This window comes from Ochotona princeps, chromosome 13, assembly GCF_030435755.1.
Source record: "Ochotona princeps isolate mOchPri1 chromosome 13, mOchPri1.hap1, whole genome shotgun sequence".
NCBI classification, from domain to species: Eukaryota; Metazoa; Chordata; class Mammalia; order Lagomorpha; family Ochotonidae; genus Ochotona; species Ochotona princeps.
In genome coordinates, this window is record NC_080844.1 from 57,840,280 (window position 1) to 57,859,730 (window position 19,451).

Here is a 19,451-nt window from a genome sequence, read left to right on the forward strand (position 1 = left end):
AGGCCATATACCACAGGGCTCAGATGTTTTTGAGTTGTTAAATGGTCTTCAGTAAGAACTTTAGTAGACCTAACCTGCTTTAGATTTTTTTTAAAGATTTATTTATTTTTATTGGGAAGTCAGATATTCAGAGAGGAGGATCTTCCGTCAGATGGTTCACTCCCCAAGTGGCTGCAATGGCTGGAGCTGAGCCAGTCCGAAGCCAGGAGCCAGAAGCTTCTTTCGGGTCTCCCACGAGGGTGCAGGGTCCCAAACCCTTTGGCCATCTTCAACTGCCTTCCCAGGCCACAAGTAGGGAGCTAGATGGGAAGCAGGGTCTGCTGGGACTAGAACCGGCACCCATACGAGATCCCAATGCACCCAAGGCGAGGACTTTGGCCACTACACTATCTCGCTGGGCCCAACCTGCTTTAGATTTTAATCACCTCAATTTAGTGGTTCTTTCCTCACAGAGATTTAAAGCAAGCATGTCAAGGGATCTTTTGAAAGTATCCAGATTATTGAATCAAAGAAATAAATAGTGGACCCAGCACAATAACCTAGTGGCTAAAATCCTCACCATGGGCCACTGCATGTGTGTGGGAGACTGGAAGAGGCTCCTGGCTCCAGCTCAGCTCAGCTCTGGCTGTTGGAGCCACTTGGGAGGTGAAGCAGCAGACAGAAAATGTTTCTGTTTCTCTTTCTCTCTGGATATCTGCCTTTCCAATAAACATAAATAACAAAATCTTCAAAAAACAATAACCTCTATTAGCCTCAGACTGATTTTGAAAAACTGAACAATAATGCCTAACTCTGTTGTGACTGTTAGGATGATAAATGCTAAAATGTGGACAGATTGTGAAATACCTACAAGTTGTATTCTTGAGATACTCTTTTTAACATTCTAATGCAATTTAATTTAAGCTTATGGAACAGTTATTCTTCACTATATTTTTGTGTGTTAATTAAAGATAGTAAGCAGGAATTTCTTAGGCCAAATGCTAGTGAGAAAGAGATACTAAAAGATTTGGGGTCAAAACTGTGTGAAGACCACTATGGCACTTAGGTTTTTTCATTTGCTTTTTTTTTTTTTTTTGAGTGACCAACATGTTAGGAAATGCAAGTTCTTAACCACATCTTGTAACTACTTCCTTGACATCTCAATTTTAGTATCTACACAACCAGCTGCTATAAACCTTTTTTTTTTTCTCCCAATCTACCAGTGGAAGCATCAACATTAACATCCATCATATATATAACAGCTAAGTACAAACTTAACGTCAAAGTTTCTATACTGTTACATCTTGTTTAGCATTAACAGTCATAAATTGATAAAGTTTTTTGGGGGAAGAAAATTAAGTCACAATTTTAACTGCAGTATATAGTGATCAAGCATGGTTTTACAGCAATTTGCATTTTAACAATTGAAGAATAGAAAAGTTTTAGGTAGGTGAGCAGGGAAATCCCCAACAACGCAGTGAGGAAGAATTTAACTCTACATCCTACCTAGTAAAGTCCAGGAGAAGCAAATAGGGAGCCTGACCAGTGCATACAGGCTGGGTGATTATAGGCTAATTGGCCTTTTCCCTGACTGTTCCAGACTTTCTGTATCTATCTATGTCTCTCTCTGTCTATCTGAAAAGCCAGATGGGAAGCCTGATCAGTGCGGTACATGCTGTGTGATTATCAACTAGCTGACCTTAATTAGGCTCTGTCTATCTGAACTAATTTTGGGGCTCACAAGCAACCCTGATGGTTGGTGTAAGAGAGGCCTAGGAGCCAAGGCTAGAACTGGATAAGAACCAGAGAAAGCTCCTCTCCTGAGTCCAGAAGGAAATTTACAACCCTTTTATCTCTGAGTGCCACCCAGGGATACTGGCTGTAGTTCCCTGGATGTCACCAGACCCTATGTAGGAAATCCAATAGGAAATGAGTGACCTCAGAGTTCTCAGCCTCCAAGGGCACTCATATTCCCTGTGATCTCCTAGGCTGTCGGGAGCCGGTTCTCGCGTCCACACTGACAGTCCACAATGCAGCAGCCATTGCTTCTGTGGAGAAAGCACTTGGCTTGCTTTTTTTTTTTTTTTTTTTTTTTTTTGTCAACTAAAGGAAAAGATTAACTTCTCCAAATGATAGTTTCCTTTTCGGCAAAATATTTTCCAGATAAAATTTTATATTCTCTGCATAACTGCTTTGTTAACTCGTGCTCTTCTGGTAGACTGACACTTTCCAAACCTTCAAGTGCTCATTCCTTTGTCTTAATGACTTGTATCTCAACTTATCTATTGGCCTTTCAGGGACCAGCTCACACATTTCCTACTTGCTTTGGAAAGCTCAGCTTATTCAAGCACATCCTTCACATTTTCTGCCTTCACCCCCCAAATCGATTCAGTTGGATTTCCATTGATGTGCAGTTCTGCCTCTGCTCTAGTTCCTAACAACGTGTTTCACTTCCATCTGAAACCTCATCAGAGATACATTTCATTTTCATATTTCCAGTGATGTCCTGTTTATGACACAACATGTACTGGTAGGAGCTTTCTCCATGACTTGCCTCAGTGCTTGCTGACTGCTCAGTAGAATCACATATAACATCCACATATATGTATATATCAGTAGTCTACTAATGGCAAACTAGCCTTTTTCTATCATTTGCCTCAGAATTCTTCCAGCCTCACCTTTTGTCAGATTCCAAAGCCAATTGCCTAATTTGTAGGTTGTAGCAGTACCACTTTCTTGATAGCAAACATTCTCTAGTGATAGCATAGCAAATTACTGTAGACAAGTGACTTAAACAACAGAAATTTCTTCCCTCAAACATCTGGAGGGTGTAAGTCTGAAGTTTTACTGGAAGAATCCTTGGCACTTGCCCTTTCCTGGTGGCTCCTGGCCATTCCTTGGCTTATTGTTACATCACTCCTGTTTCTGTCTGTGTCATCATTTGTGATTCTTTCTTGATGTATAGCAAGACATTAAACATATGTCCTTCCTAATAAGATATAATATCTATTGACAAGGACCCTATTTCCAAGCAAGGACCTATTCTGGGGTTCTAAGTGAACATAATGTTTTGAGGGCCAGTATTCAGTTTAGTAAGAGTTCCTACAGACTTCTTTTATGGGCTTCTCTTTCTTCACCTGTTTTCGTCACAACAACACTAATATTAAGTTGCTATGGTGATAGTTATTCATTTGACCTGCTCCCTGCATTCTAATCCCCTAAATGTTAAACCTATAAACAGACAGATAGAATGATGGCAACATCTTGAGACTTCTGAACATCATGTTTATTTGGAAATGAGAAGTTTGCCAAGTTGAGATCAGAAGGAATCAAACATTGTTTTTATTATGTCTGTCTGCTACCAACCATTGTTAAACAATAATATTTGTTTTTATTCGTAATTAATTACTAAAGTTGAGAATATCAAGGGTTCTTGGGCTGGTTATGTGAATTCATATTTAATATTTAGTCTTCCCAGTCTGGGTGTTGTTATTTTAGCGTAACAATCAACTTCAATGGCAATGTGTAAGCTGCCAGTGAGTTTGGAAATATATTTGTACTCAAGAGCATTGTGTCTTGCTTGTAATTGAAGGTCATTCTGTAAGAAAAGAATGATATCTAAGATTGTAAATTCATTGTACTCTCTAAGCTCTTGAGAATGGAAATTTGCAACATTAATATATGACTGAGCTTTACCCATTCAGGCAACGAAGCTGATGCTCGAGTCTTTAATTATTTCCACTTGATGCAGCTAATTCCAGGAATGTTACTGTTTACCTTCATGGCCCTTGGAAAATATGTATTTAATCACTTGGAGCCTATGGAACAGTAGTATTTTGATTTGTTTTATTTAAAGCAGCCCCTTTGTCTCATTAATACAATTAAGATTTTACGTGGCTTTCCCCCATGAACAGTCAATGTACTAAGCATATTATATTTAGAAAACACATCTCATATTAGCTATAGCTATTTTGGAGTGTTATTTCTTGAGATTCTTGATAAAAATGTGCTTCTGTTTTATTTGGGTTTTTTCTTGCTGGTTAAAAAAAGATCTTTCCTAGTCTCCATATCCCCAAAAGAAACTCATCTGCTAATCCCCAGATTCTGTGAATTTTGCTCTTTTTTTTTTTTTAGAAAATAAAGAAAACACCAAAAAGGTATTATAGTTGATTAGTTAAAGATCTTGGAATAGGATGTTGTCCTGGGTTATATGAGTACATTGTTAGCCTACCGTATCTTCCCTTACCTGAGCAAACAGGTAAGGGAAGATGTGACAGGCGTCAGAAATGGAAACGGAAATGTGCCGTGGAGGCAGAGAGCAGGGCATTGGAGGCGCCAGCCGAGGGATGACTGAAGCTGGAACAGGCACAGACAGCTCCTCTACTGCAGCCTCTCGGAGAACGCCAGCCTTGCAGGTATCTTAACTTCAGCCAGTGAAAGTGATTTCAAACCCTTGGCTTTCAGAACTGTGTGAAGATGGGTTCCTACTCTTTAAGTCGCCATGTTTGGATAATTTGTTACAGCAGCCTTAGGAAATGAATATGACTGTGTAGCATTTTTACTTAGAAGACATGAGCCAGCCCCTACTCCTAACAAAAAAAAAAGGGACTTTCTGGATCCATATACAGCAGTTATAGTGTCTCAGTGTACTAAGTATATCCTTTGAGTTGAGACCGAGGTTTGAGTAGTATCCATCCATTTTAACCTTCGATATAATAACTAACCTTTCAAAATTACCTTTGAACTTCCTTATAGAACTGAGTTTAGCTTGGGAAATTATTGCCGTTACTTCAATGGTGTTTTTTTTAAAGGAACATCTTTCTCTACATACATGGTACATTTGAAGATCCTGCCTCTGTAAACATGTGTATTGCTTTATAAAGCCTCCAGTTCTGCTCAGATTTTATTTCACATTATAAATTGCAGATCAAAAGCCAACGCTTTCTTCCTTTATGGGTGCAAAATTGATGGTACAACCAGCTGTTCTTTCAAATTGCTAATTATATTTCCAGTTGTCTACTGGAAGATCTAATTAGCCATTGCACATACTTTTGAGGGGGCATGGAAATAATTGGCATTTTCAAACAGGTAATTATAAGCACAATTAGTAGTGGCCACAACTAACCACAGCAATGAAAACTATCCCTATGAAAATAATGGTAGTGTATACTAGGCAGAAACCATGAAATTTAATGTATCTGGCAATATTAGCATGATAGACAGTAAAGCAAATGAAAGCTACACTTACCTGAATCTATAAACAACCTCCTGGGAGGAAGCAGTTAGAAGCCTTTTTAACTGTGGCAAAAGGCTGTAATTGGACCATTTTCCCTGTTGCCAGTAATGGTCCGCCAAAAACTGGCTCCGGAGCTTACCGCTATGTCAGGGTCATTGTGATCTTCAGTGTTCTTTCAAGTTCCTGGAAATAACATAGTGGTGATTTTTGCGATGTGTTACCACCGTCCATGTTTCATGTTGTAAAAACAGAGGGTTCTACAGATAGCACTGCTTGATTTGGCTTGCTTTTCATCTGCACCTGACCAGCTCTTCACATAGCAGAACCTCGCTTAGATTTTCAGGGAATTCACCTTTGCAGACAGTGTCCTGTGTTAAGCAGATTTTGTTGTTCAAATCCTTACAGGTTTTACGCTTGATCAAGTTTCTGATGGTGATCTTTGTTCTTTGCTACCCAACTAGTTATTCAATGTAAATAAGAAGGGATAGAAATCAGAATATTTGTCTTATCTGCCAGCAAATCTAACAATTTAGCTCTCAAGCAACAGGAAAATAAAATATAAGTTGTTGAGAAAGTTGGCACTCTAAATACCTGAAAATATTGTCTGCTGTCAAAAAAAAAATGGAAAAGCTTGAATCGCGTTATCTCCTGACACATCTCAAAATAAATATACACAGCACAAATTATAGTGTCCTTGATGGTGTTGGTGGAAATACACCTAGCATTCCTCCAGGAGCATCAAGTACTGGAGTTGAAACAGCTCAGAACAAGGATTGTGCACTGATGGTAGCCTGGAAGAGCTAGGAGTTTGAGGTTCACTTGTCCAAAAAACAGAGCGAGTATATCAGAACAAATGAATGATTTTACTGGGTAAATTGTCTTGATCTGTTTTTCTTCTTCTTGAATCATTGTCCTGCCTTCCACTTTGCCAGGCTTCTTTCCTCTCCAGTCTTAATCATTTGCTGTAGTCAGGACCTCCTGCCTCATAAACCAGGGAAAAACGATTCGAGGTAAATGTGGAAACAACTGCAAATATCCTGTTAGAGTTGGGCAGTTTCAATACTGCGGCACAATTGAAGAATCAAATCTTTTTTTTTTTAAAGATTTATTCATTTTATTACAGCCAGATATACACAGAGGAGGAGAGACAGAGGAAGATCTTCTGTCCGATGATTCACTCCCCAAGTGAGCCACAACGGGCCGGTGCGCGCCGATCCGAAGCCGGGAACCTGGAACCTCCTCCAGGTCTCCCACGTGGGTGCAGGGTCCCAATGCACTGGGCCGTCCTCAACTGCTTTCCCAGGCCACAAGCAGGGAGCTGGATGGGAAGTGGAGCTGCTGGGGTTAGAACCTGCGCCCATATGGGATCCCGGGGCTTTCAAGGCGAGGACTTTAGCCGCTAGGCCACGCCGCTGGGCCCAAGGAATCAAATCTTTAAATAGCTATCCAACGTAAAGACAAAAGCAAGAGGATGTGTTTCAAACTTAGCAATGATTGAAACATAGTATAGAAGATGGATTAAAAAGCATTAACTATACGACGGAGCATAAGTAAACCATGCTTAAAATGTGACAGAAGAGTTTTCTTAGCCAGAGAGTGAAGCTTGTTTATTCCATTGAGTCGTTTCCCTATGCTTTCACTTATTTTCAAAACAATTTTCAGTGAGTGTGTTTCCCACACAAGCTTTGGAAACCATGTAACACATTATCTGAGTTTTCATTTATCCTGTGATAGCAGGAGAGTGAGACAAGTGGTCATCTGTTATCTAACTAATGATGACTTCAGTGGCCTCTGAAGCAGTCTAATTAGAGGGAAAAATGTGCTTTCTGTTTGAAAGAGCCTCCTTACTGGGAGCTGACTTGCTTGTTGTAACTTCCACTCACTTGTCTCTGGTCCCCAAAGCTGCCACCAGGAGCTTCTGACCTGAAAGCAATAGTTCTCTCATGAATTCAAAAGATGTGCTAAATCTTCCTTCCAAAGCCAAGTCTCGGTGCATCAACTTTTTTTTTTTGTGAGTGTTAATACTTTTTTTGTGTGTGTGAGTGCATCGACCTCTAATGCTTGAAGTTCAGCTGACTTAGTATCCAGTCTTAGGCAGTGGTCAGTCAACCAGAGGTAGAGTATTAACATGTGGGCTGGCGGCACTAGAGAGTGGGAAGGGTAAACAGAAAGGAAAAATGAAATTGTTGCTCTCATCTTTTCTGAGACAGAGAAAGAATTCCACCCACTGGTTGGCTCTCCAGATGTCGGCTGGGTCAGTCTAAAGCCAGCAGCCTGGAACTCGGCTTGGGTCTCCCACATGTGTTGCAAGGACACAAGTATTTGAGTGCATTAATAGGAATCTGGATCATGGAGCAGGGAAAAAATGGCAAGCCCAGGTACTTGGTTATCGAGTGTGGAAAGCCAAAGCAGTGGGCCTTAGCTGCTACATCGCAGCACTCACCTGCTAACTAACTGTATTAGTGTCACAGACACCTAGCCCAACACCATTTTTAGAAATCCTGTGCTTAGTATTTCATTTTCTTTTCTTAGCTTTGTTCTATATTCCGCTACCTTATTTTCATATACTTCAAGTAGAAAAGTTTTAATGTGTTTCTTTGCTCACATGTATAATGCTTCATTAGTCTTAAAGAAAGGAATGTTCAGGAGTTTTTAAACCTGACAACATTTTCCCTTATTCTTACATCTCTCAAATGAGGGCAAGAAAAGAAACACTGGGACGTTGTTAGGTGACAACTAGTAGCAGTGATAATGTGAAGAAGACTATATTTTGACATTCTGTCTCAGAGCCCTTTAACTTCCTGTTTCCTTTGGTTGGAAATCTTTTTCAGAGATAACATGGCTGAGTTTCATAAGTGCTCTAACCCTTTGCTCATTTGTCACATTTTCAGCGAGGCCTCACTGAGTCAGACAATTTGAGATTACTCATCCGTTCCTCACGCCTCACAGTCCCCATCCCACCATCGTCCTGCCTCTGCTTTGCCTCATTCTTATTTGTGAAGCAGGCATGTGTAAAGAGTGGGCACAAAATGCATTTGTGCATTTTAGAATAAGCACCTGGGTAACCATCACCAGGTGCAGAAATAAGAGGGTCCCTGTATCTTCTTCTCACAGGTAGCATTATGGTGACTTTTTAAAATGATCATTTTCCAAATATATGTATTGCTTTATCATTTATGTCTACGTATGCTGATAATAACAACAGTTATTATAGTTAAGGCAGCAGGCCAAATACAGGGCATTCTCTGTACAAATGAAGAGTGGGACCCATTCCTGAGCACCCTCAAAAACTCATTCTTGGCCTATCCAACTTGCCTCTTGCTTCACCAGCTCTCTAATCTTTATTCCACACTCAGACTCATTTTCTTCCTTAACTTGCCATTTGTGCAGCGTCTGGACTATAACCCTAAGTAGATTTTGAAATTCTCACCCATTCCCTGTCCTGGGCACGCTTCTTCACTTTTGATTAAATTAGGAGGCAGTTGACCATGGGAATCCAGTTTTCCTAAAAATAATTCATCCCTCATAAGCCAAAATAAGTATCAGACAAATAACACCTAATTTCTATCTTCCATGAAACAAACAGGAACTTTTTTGAAAGTTCTTATCAATTTTTGTAGCAGGTGTGTTCTGACAGTCAAACTCTTTGTTCTCAGACACCATCCTTAAGATGACTTTGCACTGCTTAGGGTTGTCACATGTGCAAGCCACCATTTCCATTTAGATTTATTCCAAAGATTCCAGCAAGCATACTACTTCACCGATGATCTCATTTTGTTTTGATAATGTGCTCAATCATTTCATATACAATCAAAATGAGTAATCAGGGGTTATGCAAATGAAGCCTTATCACACTGGGACCTCTGTCGATTTGCAAATGTCCTTCAGCCTCCTCTAGTTGAAGCTAGCTATTATTTTTGTCTTCAGAGTTTTCAGCGGAACAATGTCCACCTTTCTCTGTACACCATAAAGTCCAGAGAACCACACTCATTTTCTCTTTATGTTGTTAGAATTAGCTGTCTCATTCAGCTCTAATCCGAGTTCTACAATAGCTGCAATCACTGTGTCACTGGCCCCTGAAATGAATTCTTAGATTCAGCAATCACCACACTGTCAACATATAGGACGTAGCATCTCAGTCTCTGTTGAAAACAGTGCCATTTTTGCCTATTTAAAGCAGTGTGCAGTGTCTCAGTATATATCTAAATGAACTTCCCTCCTAGCATTTGGAGTATTCTGTCTTGCCGCGAGCTGTATTTTACTAGAAACAAAACTGTGGAGCAATAGATGATCTCTGTAGACTCTGGGAGCTGTTTTGATCGGGGGAAAATCTGGAAAGTTTCATGAGAAGTGCAATTGTGAAATACAGTTTGCTTATTTATTAGCTTCACTATTTTGCATTTCTATCTTTGCTCAAAGAATATATTTTTAAGTGATGGCTGAGATGCTTATGCCTTTGCTTAATTAGTTTAAATTCAGATAGACTAAATGCAAAACATTCTGTTACAGGAATATAAAATATCTATTTTGCCTAAGAAAAAAAAGTTATTCTTTGCAGAGTTAGTACCTGTTTTCAAAGGCACATTAATCCCTTTCCTTGTAATTGGCAGATATTTAGATTAAGTAGTATGTAAAAGATTGAAATTAGTTAAATAATTGTATCCTACAAGAAAATAAAATGAAGGAACATACTTTTAAAAAGACAACTGTTTATTTGAAAAGCAGGGTTCCAGATAAAGAGAGAGAAAGAGAAACAGAGATGGGCCCAGCATGGTAGCCTAGCGGCTAAAGTCCTTGCCTTGCATGTGCTGGGATTCCATATGGGCGCCGGTTTGTGTCCCAGAGACCCTGCTTCCCATCCAGCTCCCTGCTTGTGGCCTGGGAAAGCAGTCTAGGACGGCCCAAAGTCTTGGGACCCTGCACCCGCATGGGAGACCCGGAAGAAGCTCCTGGTTTCTGGTTTCTGATTGGCTCAGCTCCAGCTGTTACGACCACTTGGGGAGTGAACCAATGATCTTCCTCTCTGTCTCCTCCTCTGCATAACTGACTTTCCAATAAAAATAAAAAGTAAATCTTAAAAAAAAAAAAAGAAGTGAAAGAAAGAAAAGCAGAGATATTCCATCCTCGCTAACTGCCCGGATGGCTACAACAGTCAGGAGCCTGGAACGCCATCTGGGTCCCCCTGTGGTCACTGGGGCCTTCTGCATTCGCACACACACATCAGCAGGGAGCCAGATCGGCAAGGAGCAGCCTAACTGGAACCAGTACTCACGTGCGATGCTGATGTCTTAAACGACAGCTTAACACACTGTGCTGCAATGCCGGCCCCAAAGTGCTTACTTTAAAAAGTTGGCTTAGATTTTTTTTTTTAATCACAAAATAGTAATCTTACCATTTTTGAAGTTTCTTCTCTGAGGTAATGATTAAAAAAAAGAAGGCCTAATTCCAATCCTTAGTGAAAATGAAACATTTTTTCAAAAAGTAATTGTAAGATACTCATTGTCTAAGTTTCTACTGCTTGTTTGGACATGGGTTATGTTTGAAGAAATAACCTCTGTATATTTTCAGCTCAGTTGTGGAGTAAAGTCATTCTGCCTTTGAAAAAGTTTATTTAATTGATTAACATAACCATTGATTGTAGTTTCCCAACGTGGCAAATGTTTTAAGTTCAAGTATGCTGATTATAATAGGTATTAAAGTGACCTTCGTATTTTAAAACATATTGCTATAATAGAAATTCATATTCTATTAAACCACAATAAAGCTGATCCTATTACTATGAATTTTATAAAGTAACTTTCCAGAAGCTGACAGCTTCCTTTAATTTGGCAGCAAGACGCTTGGGGGCCACTTCATTGCTAATGAAAATATGGAAAGTAGCAGATGGGAACAGCTAGGCAACAGCTGTGGCTCCAACCAGTTGTCAATTCATTCATTTGTCAATTATTTATTGACTACTCATTATATGTAGATGCTACCACATTCGAAATCAGTAGAAAACGAAATGTATTTTAAAAGCAAAATTGTAGCAGTAGAGCTGAAAAATGATTCCTGATGGGTATGGGATATTTTTAGGAGGGATGATGAAAATGTTCCATAATTAGATAAGGATGGTTGCACTATTCTGTAACTGTATTAAAAATCAATGAATTCTGCACATGCACTTTAAGTGGATAACTTTTATTGGGTGGATGTGAATCATGTATTAATAAAGCTATGTAGATGAAACTCTACTGAGGGAAAACAACAGTAGCATATTCATATTGATTATACTATTACTATTTTTGGATCATTGTTGACAAAATAAATATGCATACACCAACTTTTTAGGCAGTCTTGAAACAGTGGATCCACTTGGACTTGGGATTAATATCATCTCTAGATGAGCAGAAAGCTCAAACCTTGAAATGATGTCTAGTGGCTTTTTTTAAAGCAATTGTGTTTGCATAAAACTTCTAAGTGTACATACAGAACTCTTATCCTCCATTTGAGAGTAATTTTCACCAGACACACAGACCTCCTGGGAATTTAATACACTTAAAAAAAAACAATAATTTTTTTTCTACATAACCACAAAATAGCCATCAAAATAGAGATTAAAATTACTATATTGTTGTGATCTAATGTTCAGACTCCCTTTAGGTTTCACTAATTGGTCTAATCATTTAAAGAAAAATCATAGCAACGTAATCGAGTTTATTCACCCTTAGTCTGTAACATTTCTTAGGATTTAAGCACTTGAAGAATTATTCTAAAGAGGTCTTTAGCTTGTCTTACACTTGTATTTCTTTGTTTCCCTGTGACCACGTGCAGGTAATATAACACTTAGCAGTAGTACTGCCCCGGCAGAAGGGGTCCTGTGTTCCCAGCAGGATGCGCACAATTACCGCTTGTCCATTCGCATTCACAGTCACTTTAATTGCCCGTGCAAGGTGTCATGCGCAAGACTTCACTATCAAGTTACTCTCTGTCTGTTCATACTTATTTCATGAAGTTTCTTGGGAATCATGAAAATTTTCCATTTTCTATCAAATTTTGTATTTATCACTCACTTAAATGACATGACGTGTTTTGTTCCCTGAATAATCTGTTATGAACTTAATGCTCAAATTGTCTGAGATCCAAACACTGAGAGCTATTTATATACCTTCTGCCTCCTTGGGATACATCTGTATAATCTGTGGGTATTTCTATACTTTCCAGCACAGGATATTCCAGTCTCGCCTCAAACTTTCATGGCCCCAGTAATTTCTTGAGGAAGTCCTCACTCCTTTGGTGAAGGATAGGATTTAGAAGCAAAAATCTAGCATTAGGGATGCTCCTTGCCATTCCCAGGTCTTTCAGTGAGCAGGAGCCAGAAAACATAAGTGTATGTGGTGAGGCACGGGTGGGGTGTACACTGAAAACTGTGAATTTACTCTTATAGCTATAATTCCGGTCCAGTATCCTAGGTCCATCTCTCTCCCCGCGTATATAATTTCATTCTCAACCCAAAACATGAGATTGTTTTGCATTTTTCTTATTACATGTACTATTTTTTGTCTTAAAAAAAAAGTCTGCTTTCATATGATCAGTCTCCTGTATCAGCTGTCCTTAGTGCAAATTTCATTGTCAGCCCTCTCAGAATCCAGCACCCATGTCAGTCTGGCCCTGCGCGCATGGAACCTCCCCGCTGCCCCGCCTGCAACCAGGTGCCGGTCCCCAAATCTCTGTGGAAGGTTGCCCTGCTGCGAGCACACAATGTGTACCTGAGTCGGGAACCATGCTTGTTCTCACCCTGTTTGGGCTCCGATTCACCAAGTCAGGCAGCCATCCTGTTGGATTGCCTTGAACCTACAGGACAGCCTGATGGCAGATGACTCCTCCTGGCGAACAGGTCCTGAGGCCACATTTGTCCTTATTTATAAGCACGTCCTCACCTGCCCCTGGGTGCCTGGTCCAGGCACACTGTAACTTTGCCTTCTTACTGGTATAGAAGCTTACTTTGTTATTACTGAATTGTTCAGCTGAGAGACTGAAGGAAACAAAAAGCATGGAGAAGCTGGAGAAGCTCACATGATTGCAACTTGAAATCTCTTTGTCATCCACTGAAGTCCATCATTTTGTTCTCAGCTCTTCACCCAGTGTGTGACACATGCAGGTAGAAACTCAGTGAATGCTTGTACAATTAAATCATACAAGTAAAAAACTGAGACCCTATGCCATTCTAGGGTTTCACTCTTACTGATCACGGTAAATCTTAGAAGCATTAATACAGAGAAGAAAGTGAGTCCTCAGCAGTCTGGCCAGTCATTCAAATGGGACATATTTCTGAAGGCATACAGCAAAGTAACTCCTTTTCTTTGGAGTCTGAGCCATCTGTATACATTTTGCTGACAATGTGGACCAAATGGATTGATTTATTTTGAAATCAAATTTAAAAATAGCAATGTTAAGTTTATAATTTTATTCTTGTATAATATCAGAAATCATAATGATCAGAAAGAATTGTGCCTTATTTCCACTACTTTTATAATAAAAGTATAAGGGTTGGCTTTTTTATAATCTCAATTTTAAAGCCAGTCAAAGAATTACAACAAATTGGAAGAAAATAAAATACGTGATGCTTAGAGAGGAGATTCCATGTTGGAATGATGAGAATGGAAGGTTTTTTTCTGTATTATAAGGCACTGATTTTTAATTCTTATTATTTATAAAAATAAACTTGCATTCTGGGAAATCTGATTTTTCAAAAATCATTTTTTAAATTTTATTTTTTATTTATTTGGGGGAATCAAACAGAGGTTGTAGAATGATTGCCAAGTGGCCCTTGTCTGATATGCAATCCCTTCTCTCAGTATTCTTCAGAAGAGAGAGCTGGTCAGGGGAGGACATGGGTTCCACAGTGATACCAGACAGGGGAATATCAGACAATCCTATTTCAGGAACCAGGGAGTTGGGGGTGGGGTCCCAGAGTTCTCCATGCCCGCTGTCTGTGTGTCAGGTCAACAACCATGCATTAATTCATCAGCAGAATCCTGCAACCACCACAGCTGTCCCAGAAGTCCACCCCTTGGCTGGGTCCAGAAATGTCTCCATCTTATTTTTAAACCAGAAGAGTTACCACTAGGTGGTGCCAAACATCAGCACAGGGTGGATTAAATTAACATTAAGTAGAACTCGCAGATGGTCAGCTGCCCAGGCTCACACTTTGATCATTTAGGTCATTGTCTCATAACACAACCTGCACCTTACAGAGCTGACTTTTTTGTGTTCCTTGTGTTGAATTATGGCAGAGAGTTGTTGTCTCCTTTAGTTCCCACACTTTAACGCTCAGAATAAACTAAAAGGCAGTGGGTTTATTTTTCATCTATTAAGGACTCGGATTTTAAAGGAAGAGAACTCCTTCGCTTGAGATTGTAACAAGACAGAGGCTGATCTAAGAAGTGAATTAGGTATGACTTTAATGTATGTACTATTTTTGTAATTCCATCCTGCTGCTAACTTAATGATCAAGAAAAAGCATTGAAGATAGCAGAGAGAAAGAGTGGGAGGAAATAGAGAAAAGCAGAAAGATGTGCTCAAACAGAGAAGAGTAAAGGGAATGTATTGCTCGCCCTGTTCTCACTCGCAGTCTGATCATGCCCAGGAAATGCGCTTCTTAGCTTTGTTCCTGTGCTCTTCCACAGTAGACTTCTCCCTGATGACCATTAGGAGCCAAATGTTTCTTTCTCTTCAAAATTTGATGCTGAAGTCCTAGCTTTCAAAGCAATAGAATCAAGAGGTTTGACCTTTGGGAGGTAATGAGGTTTAGATGAGAGTGTGAAGGTACACATTGAATCCCACGTGAGGATCCTGCCAGAAGGCAGCTACCTCTCTTGCAGCAGGAACGATGGGCCCTTACTAGAAGCTAACCCTATTTCAGATTGACAGTAGCTAGAACTGTGAGGAAAAACTGTCATCTGAGCCATCCAGGCTAGGACATTTTGCTTTAGCAGCTCAACGGAGATAACTTCTTTCTATTTTCTGTAGGTAAGCAAGTGAAAGGCTTCTAGACAGGCTCACATCCCTGTTGTCCAGTGAAGTTTCTGTCCTTGTGGTCATTGTCTGCGCCTCAGCCAGAGATTTGACCGTTTGTAGTCACGGTCTGGTCCTTATTTCTGTTAAGGGCAACCCACCTTCTCCTCCTTTTAACATCCTTTGTGTTTTCCATTAGTTAGTCAAAGGCTCAGGCCTTTGCTGCTGGTAGGCTAGTTAACCCTTTATCTTAACTAGAGATGACTGTGTGCCTTGATCTTGAGGAACTGTGAGTCCTCTAGGAACTGTAATTTTTACTGCTACTTGAGAAAAATCTTAATTTTATGGAAGTCAGCAAAGGAAAAAGAATTTAAGACTCCCAACAAGGCCATGTATACCACCCAAATTCCACCCAAGCTGACTCAACATGGTTGAAGATATGGCACACCCACTTCTCATCAAGCAACAGAACCTCTTTCCATGATGTGCAAGACGCCCTGGCACCTTCCTACAGACCACCACAGGTGCTACAGTCACACCCCGTTCCTCAGATTCAATCAGGTCCTGTCCGAAGGAACATACATCATCCTGTGAATAGGACCCCAGCCTGGATGGGGGCAATTCGTCCTCATGGGTTTATACACACTTACGCCTGAATGTGTGCTAACTCTTTGCCTTTTAGTAAATCCTGCTTTACTGCCTAACTGTGTCCCTCAGGTGTGTTCTTATAGAGAAGATCCTAGACTAAATCTAGGCAGGGTTCCCTCCAAGTCCAGTCAGAACTCCAGGCTCCACAACATTACGTGGGGTAGGGTAAACTTGACAGGAAACAAATAGGATGAAAAGGGAATGGAGATCAAGAATAGCAAAATAAAACTTTGGTAAGGAAGTTCTAAAATTTTAGTGAGTTATTCTGCTTTCAATTGTGTTTAATAAACTATTCTGCCCTTTATTTGCAATCATGATATTGAAATAGTATTATCATCTTTGAAATGCAAATTATACAGTTAACCATTGTTCACTTTTCTAAGCTCCTTAATTATGTGCTTTGTGATGAGGGATATTGTTCTTGAACTATTCTGGTTAAGAATCAAGTGCTCTACACCCACATAGCTTAGTGTCTACTGTGACTTTTGAGCTCTCTTTATTAACATGACTTCACTGTTCTACTATCTTCATCAACATAATTTTACTGTTCTAAGAATCTCTTGTCCAGGAACATAAAAACTAAAAATAACCTCGCAGTTTCTTTGAGAAACTTTTGGAAAATCCATTTAAAGTAATGTCATATAATTGAATTTTTAAGAAACAGCATCAGAGCCTGCTTACTCGCCAGCATTCGCTTTGAAACTCTCCCCTGCATGTCCACCTTGCTGAATACGTGTGTGTATGTTTTATCTTAACCACTTCCAGTCAAATCATCCCCTGTTGAAAGCTGTACCTTAAGCCAGTATTGTTACCCATCTATCCTTAGCCCTTGTCTCTGTAAATGTTTCAGTTTTGGCCTCTCTCTTCAGGGAGACTACTAACCTGTGTCTAGGAAGTGTCTCCCTTGTGGGATGAGCAGTGAGCTCAGCGTTGTCTTACCAAAAGCATGGAACACAGATTCTGTTGATTTGGGAGGGCAGCCTCCACCAACCAGGAAGTGACTGTAGTCATTTCCTGTCTGGTTTATGAAAGCTGAACTGTCATGCAGAATCTAGAAGTTCATCATCTCTTTGTTCAAAATACATACTGACTGTCAAAGCTTACCATAGTAAGCACAGAAATGGAAGAAAGGATTAGTCATTTCTGTCAGAGAAAACCTAATGGAAAAAAATTACAAAATCATTATAAATGCAATTCATTCGAAGTCATATTTTGAGATTACACTGTTTTCCCTTTGGCAGACACCTGAAATCTGTTTTAAAATATGTTGGTGAACAATTCTCATTCTCCAGAAGTACATTTCAAAAACAACAATATTTCATAATAACAGTATAAAATGAAAATAACTGACTGCCTCTTGCCTTGTGGGACTTGGCTTTTAATCTAAATAGATACGAAACATAATGACATTCATCAATAGGAAACGTTTTAGACTTAAGACAAATTAAGTCATGAGCCTATAAGGCTGGTTTATAAATCAGCAAATCAGATACGTTGGTAGAATTGTTCCAGGACACTATCTAGAGTATCTACACTTTTGCAGTTTTTTTAACCTATTTTATGTGTCCTTTTAGAAAAGGTTCATCTCCCATTAAACACTTGGCCAAAAAAAGGGATATATGAAATTAGAATTTACAAGAACTTGCAGCACTTACGTCATTTTTTTATTTAATAGTTTTAGAAGACCTCTTCAAAAATTACTCCTGATTTTCGTTCTCTCTGTAGTTTTCTAAATGCTGCTGCTCTCAGGACTTGGTAGACATGCTGTCAGGTAACCATTAAGACCACGCTGAAAGGTGAAATGTTGCAGCTGAAAACATTTTTAATGACTTGCAATTGCTCAGCATGCTTTCCAGAACTGAAAGGGTGCTGATTTATTTATCTAGTACACTTGCCTAAATTAATTTGGCAAGATTACGCTGGTCCTAATCCTCATACAATAAAATTTATATGTTAATATTTTTAAATACTACATCATCTCCTTCCCTGAAAGATATCATCTATTGCAATGACACAAATCTACCAATAGTCATTAGAGAAGAAGGTGTATTAACTCATCGCTGAGATACGAATAAGAACTACATTTTTTACAGAGACTACATTTATAATTTAATGTGACCTTGCAGTTGGAGCATCATTATGTAAACTGTTAATGAGAATAAATATCATATTCCATTCTTGGTTTCTCCTGCTATATATGACTTTCATTATAAATATGGAGGAAGCTTTTTTGTTATAATTTTGTTTTAGTTTCTTTTACATTTTAAACAGATGGGCTTTATACATAGTTCTATATATTTGAGTAAAATATTTCTTTACATGTCTAAATATGTATATATTTCGATTAAACACATTATTTATTACAGTTGTATCAATAGAATTCTTGGTACAGATTCTATTTCTATCTTTTCTTTGTGGAAATATTACCCATACTAACTGATATGGATGGATTGTGTTTTAGAGACACTGTCTTTCAAGCTTGCTTGACTTGATTGCACATTTGACAAATACCACTTTGGGGTGTAAAAATATTTGAATCCATGCTGTTGTAGCATTTGTGTCTATTTAAAATTTACATACCCTCAATCTCCTGGTATGAGAGAGTGGAATAGTGATGGTGGGACCCTCTTAAACGGGGTAAGTGCCCTGGCCAGAAGACTCCCAGAGTTGCCATGGGAGCCTGTGGTAAGCAGATCTTGAGCCAAGTAGGCAGTGTGCTCTCACAAGACCTCAGGTCAGCCAGCATCTGACACCTTATCTTAGAAGCTTTACCCTCCAGAACTGAGAAGTAATTGTTGTTTAAGCTTTCTGCTCCTTGGTAATTTGTTAAAGCAACCAGGAATTACTGACCCATAGGCATACCTGAAACAACAACACACAAAGGACCATTAAAGCCAGGGTTTTTGTGGGATAGGGACAGGAGGTCGGAAGCCAAGCCTCCCTCACCCACATAATCCTTTCTGTCCGCCTGTGATGCTCACCTGTCCACACCTGGAATCTCAGAGGGGATGAAATGGCGTTGTTGTGTATCTCCTGCCCTCATAACGTCCCATAGGATGGGCTCTCTCTCTTGGTCACTTGCTTCTGTCACTCTAGTACTCTGATTCATGGCCCCCAGTATCTGCCTGGTCTCTGAGGCCAGATAGCCCCTGAACACGCCCCCTGTGTATCTGTATTGCTCACTCTCTGTTCAATGCTTAGGTGAGTCAGTGAAGGTATGAATGCCAAGATGTTTTGTTTTTCTAATTGTGTACTTTTAAGAGTTCCAGGAGAGGTGAAGCTAGCAGTAATGGGATATGGACAGAGACATTAGGAAAAGGTGAATGTTTACAAATTTTGTTTGTCCAGGCTGTTCACTGCATGTCTTTAGGATAACTTCTATTGTTGGGGAAACTGGGACATACGTGTTCAGTTTAATGGACAGAATTCACTGTAATGACCATTTGTTCCTCTCAGGATTTTGATTCAGACTGGATTGCCACATGGACTTGTCATTTGCTAATTTCTAGTGGGCCCTGTTATCTCCAGACTTGGCTGATAAAGACTGCTTACCAGTCCTAGACTTGTCTGGTGATCTCTAGCACCCCACAGC

General features: G+C 39.6%; 1 protein-coding gene across 2 annotated transcripts in view; it reads left to right on the plus strand.

Annotated features, from left to right (window-relative positions):
• The window catches only part of ATRNL1 (attractin like 1), a 558,159-nt gene that overhangs the window by 410,224 nt on the left and 128,484 nt on the right, over nt 1-19,451 (plus strand). The window lies entirely within an intron of this gene.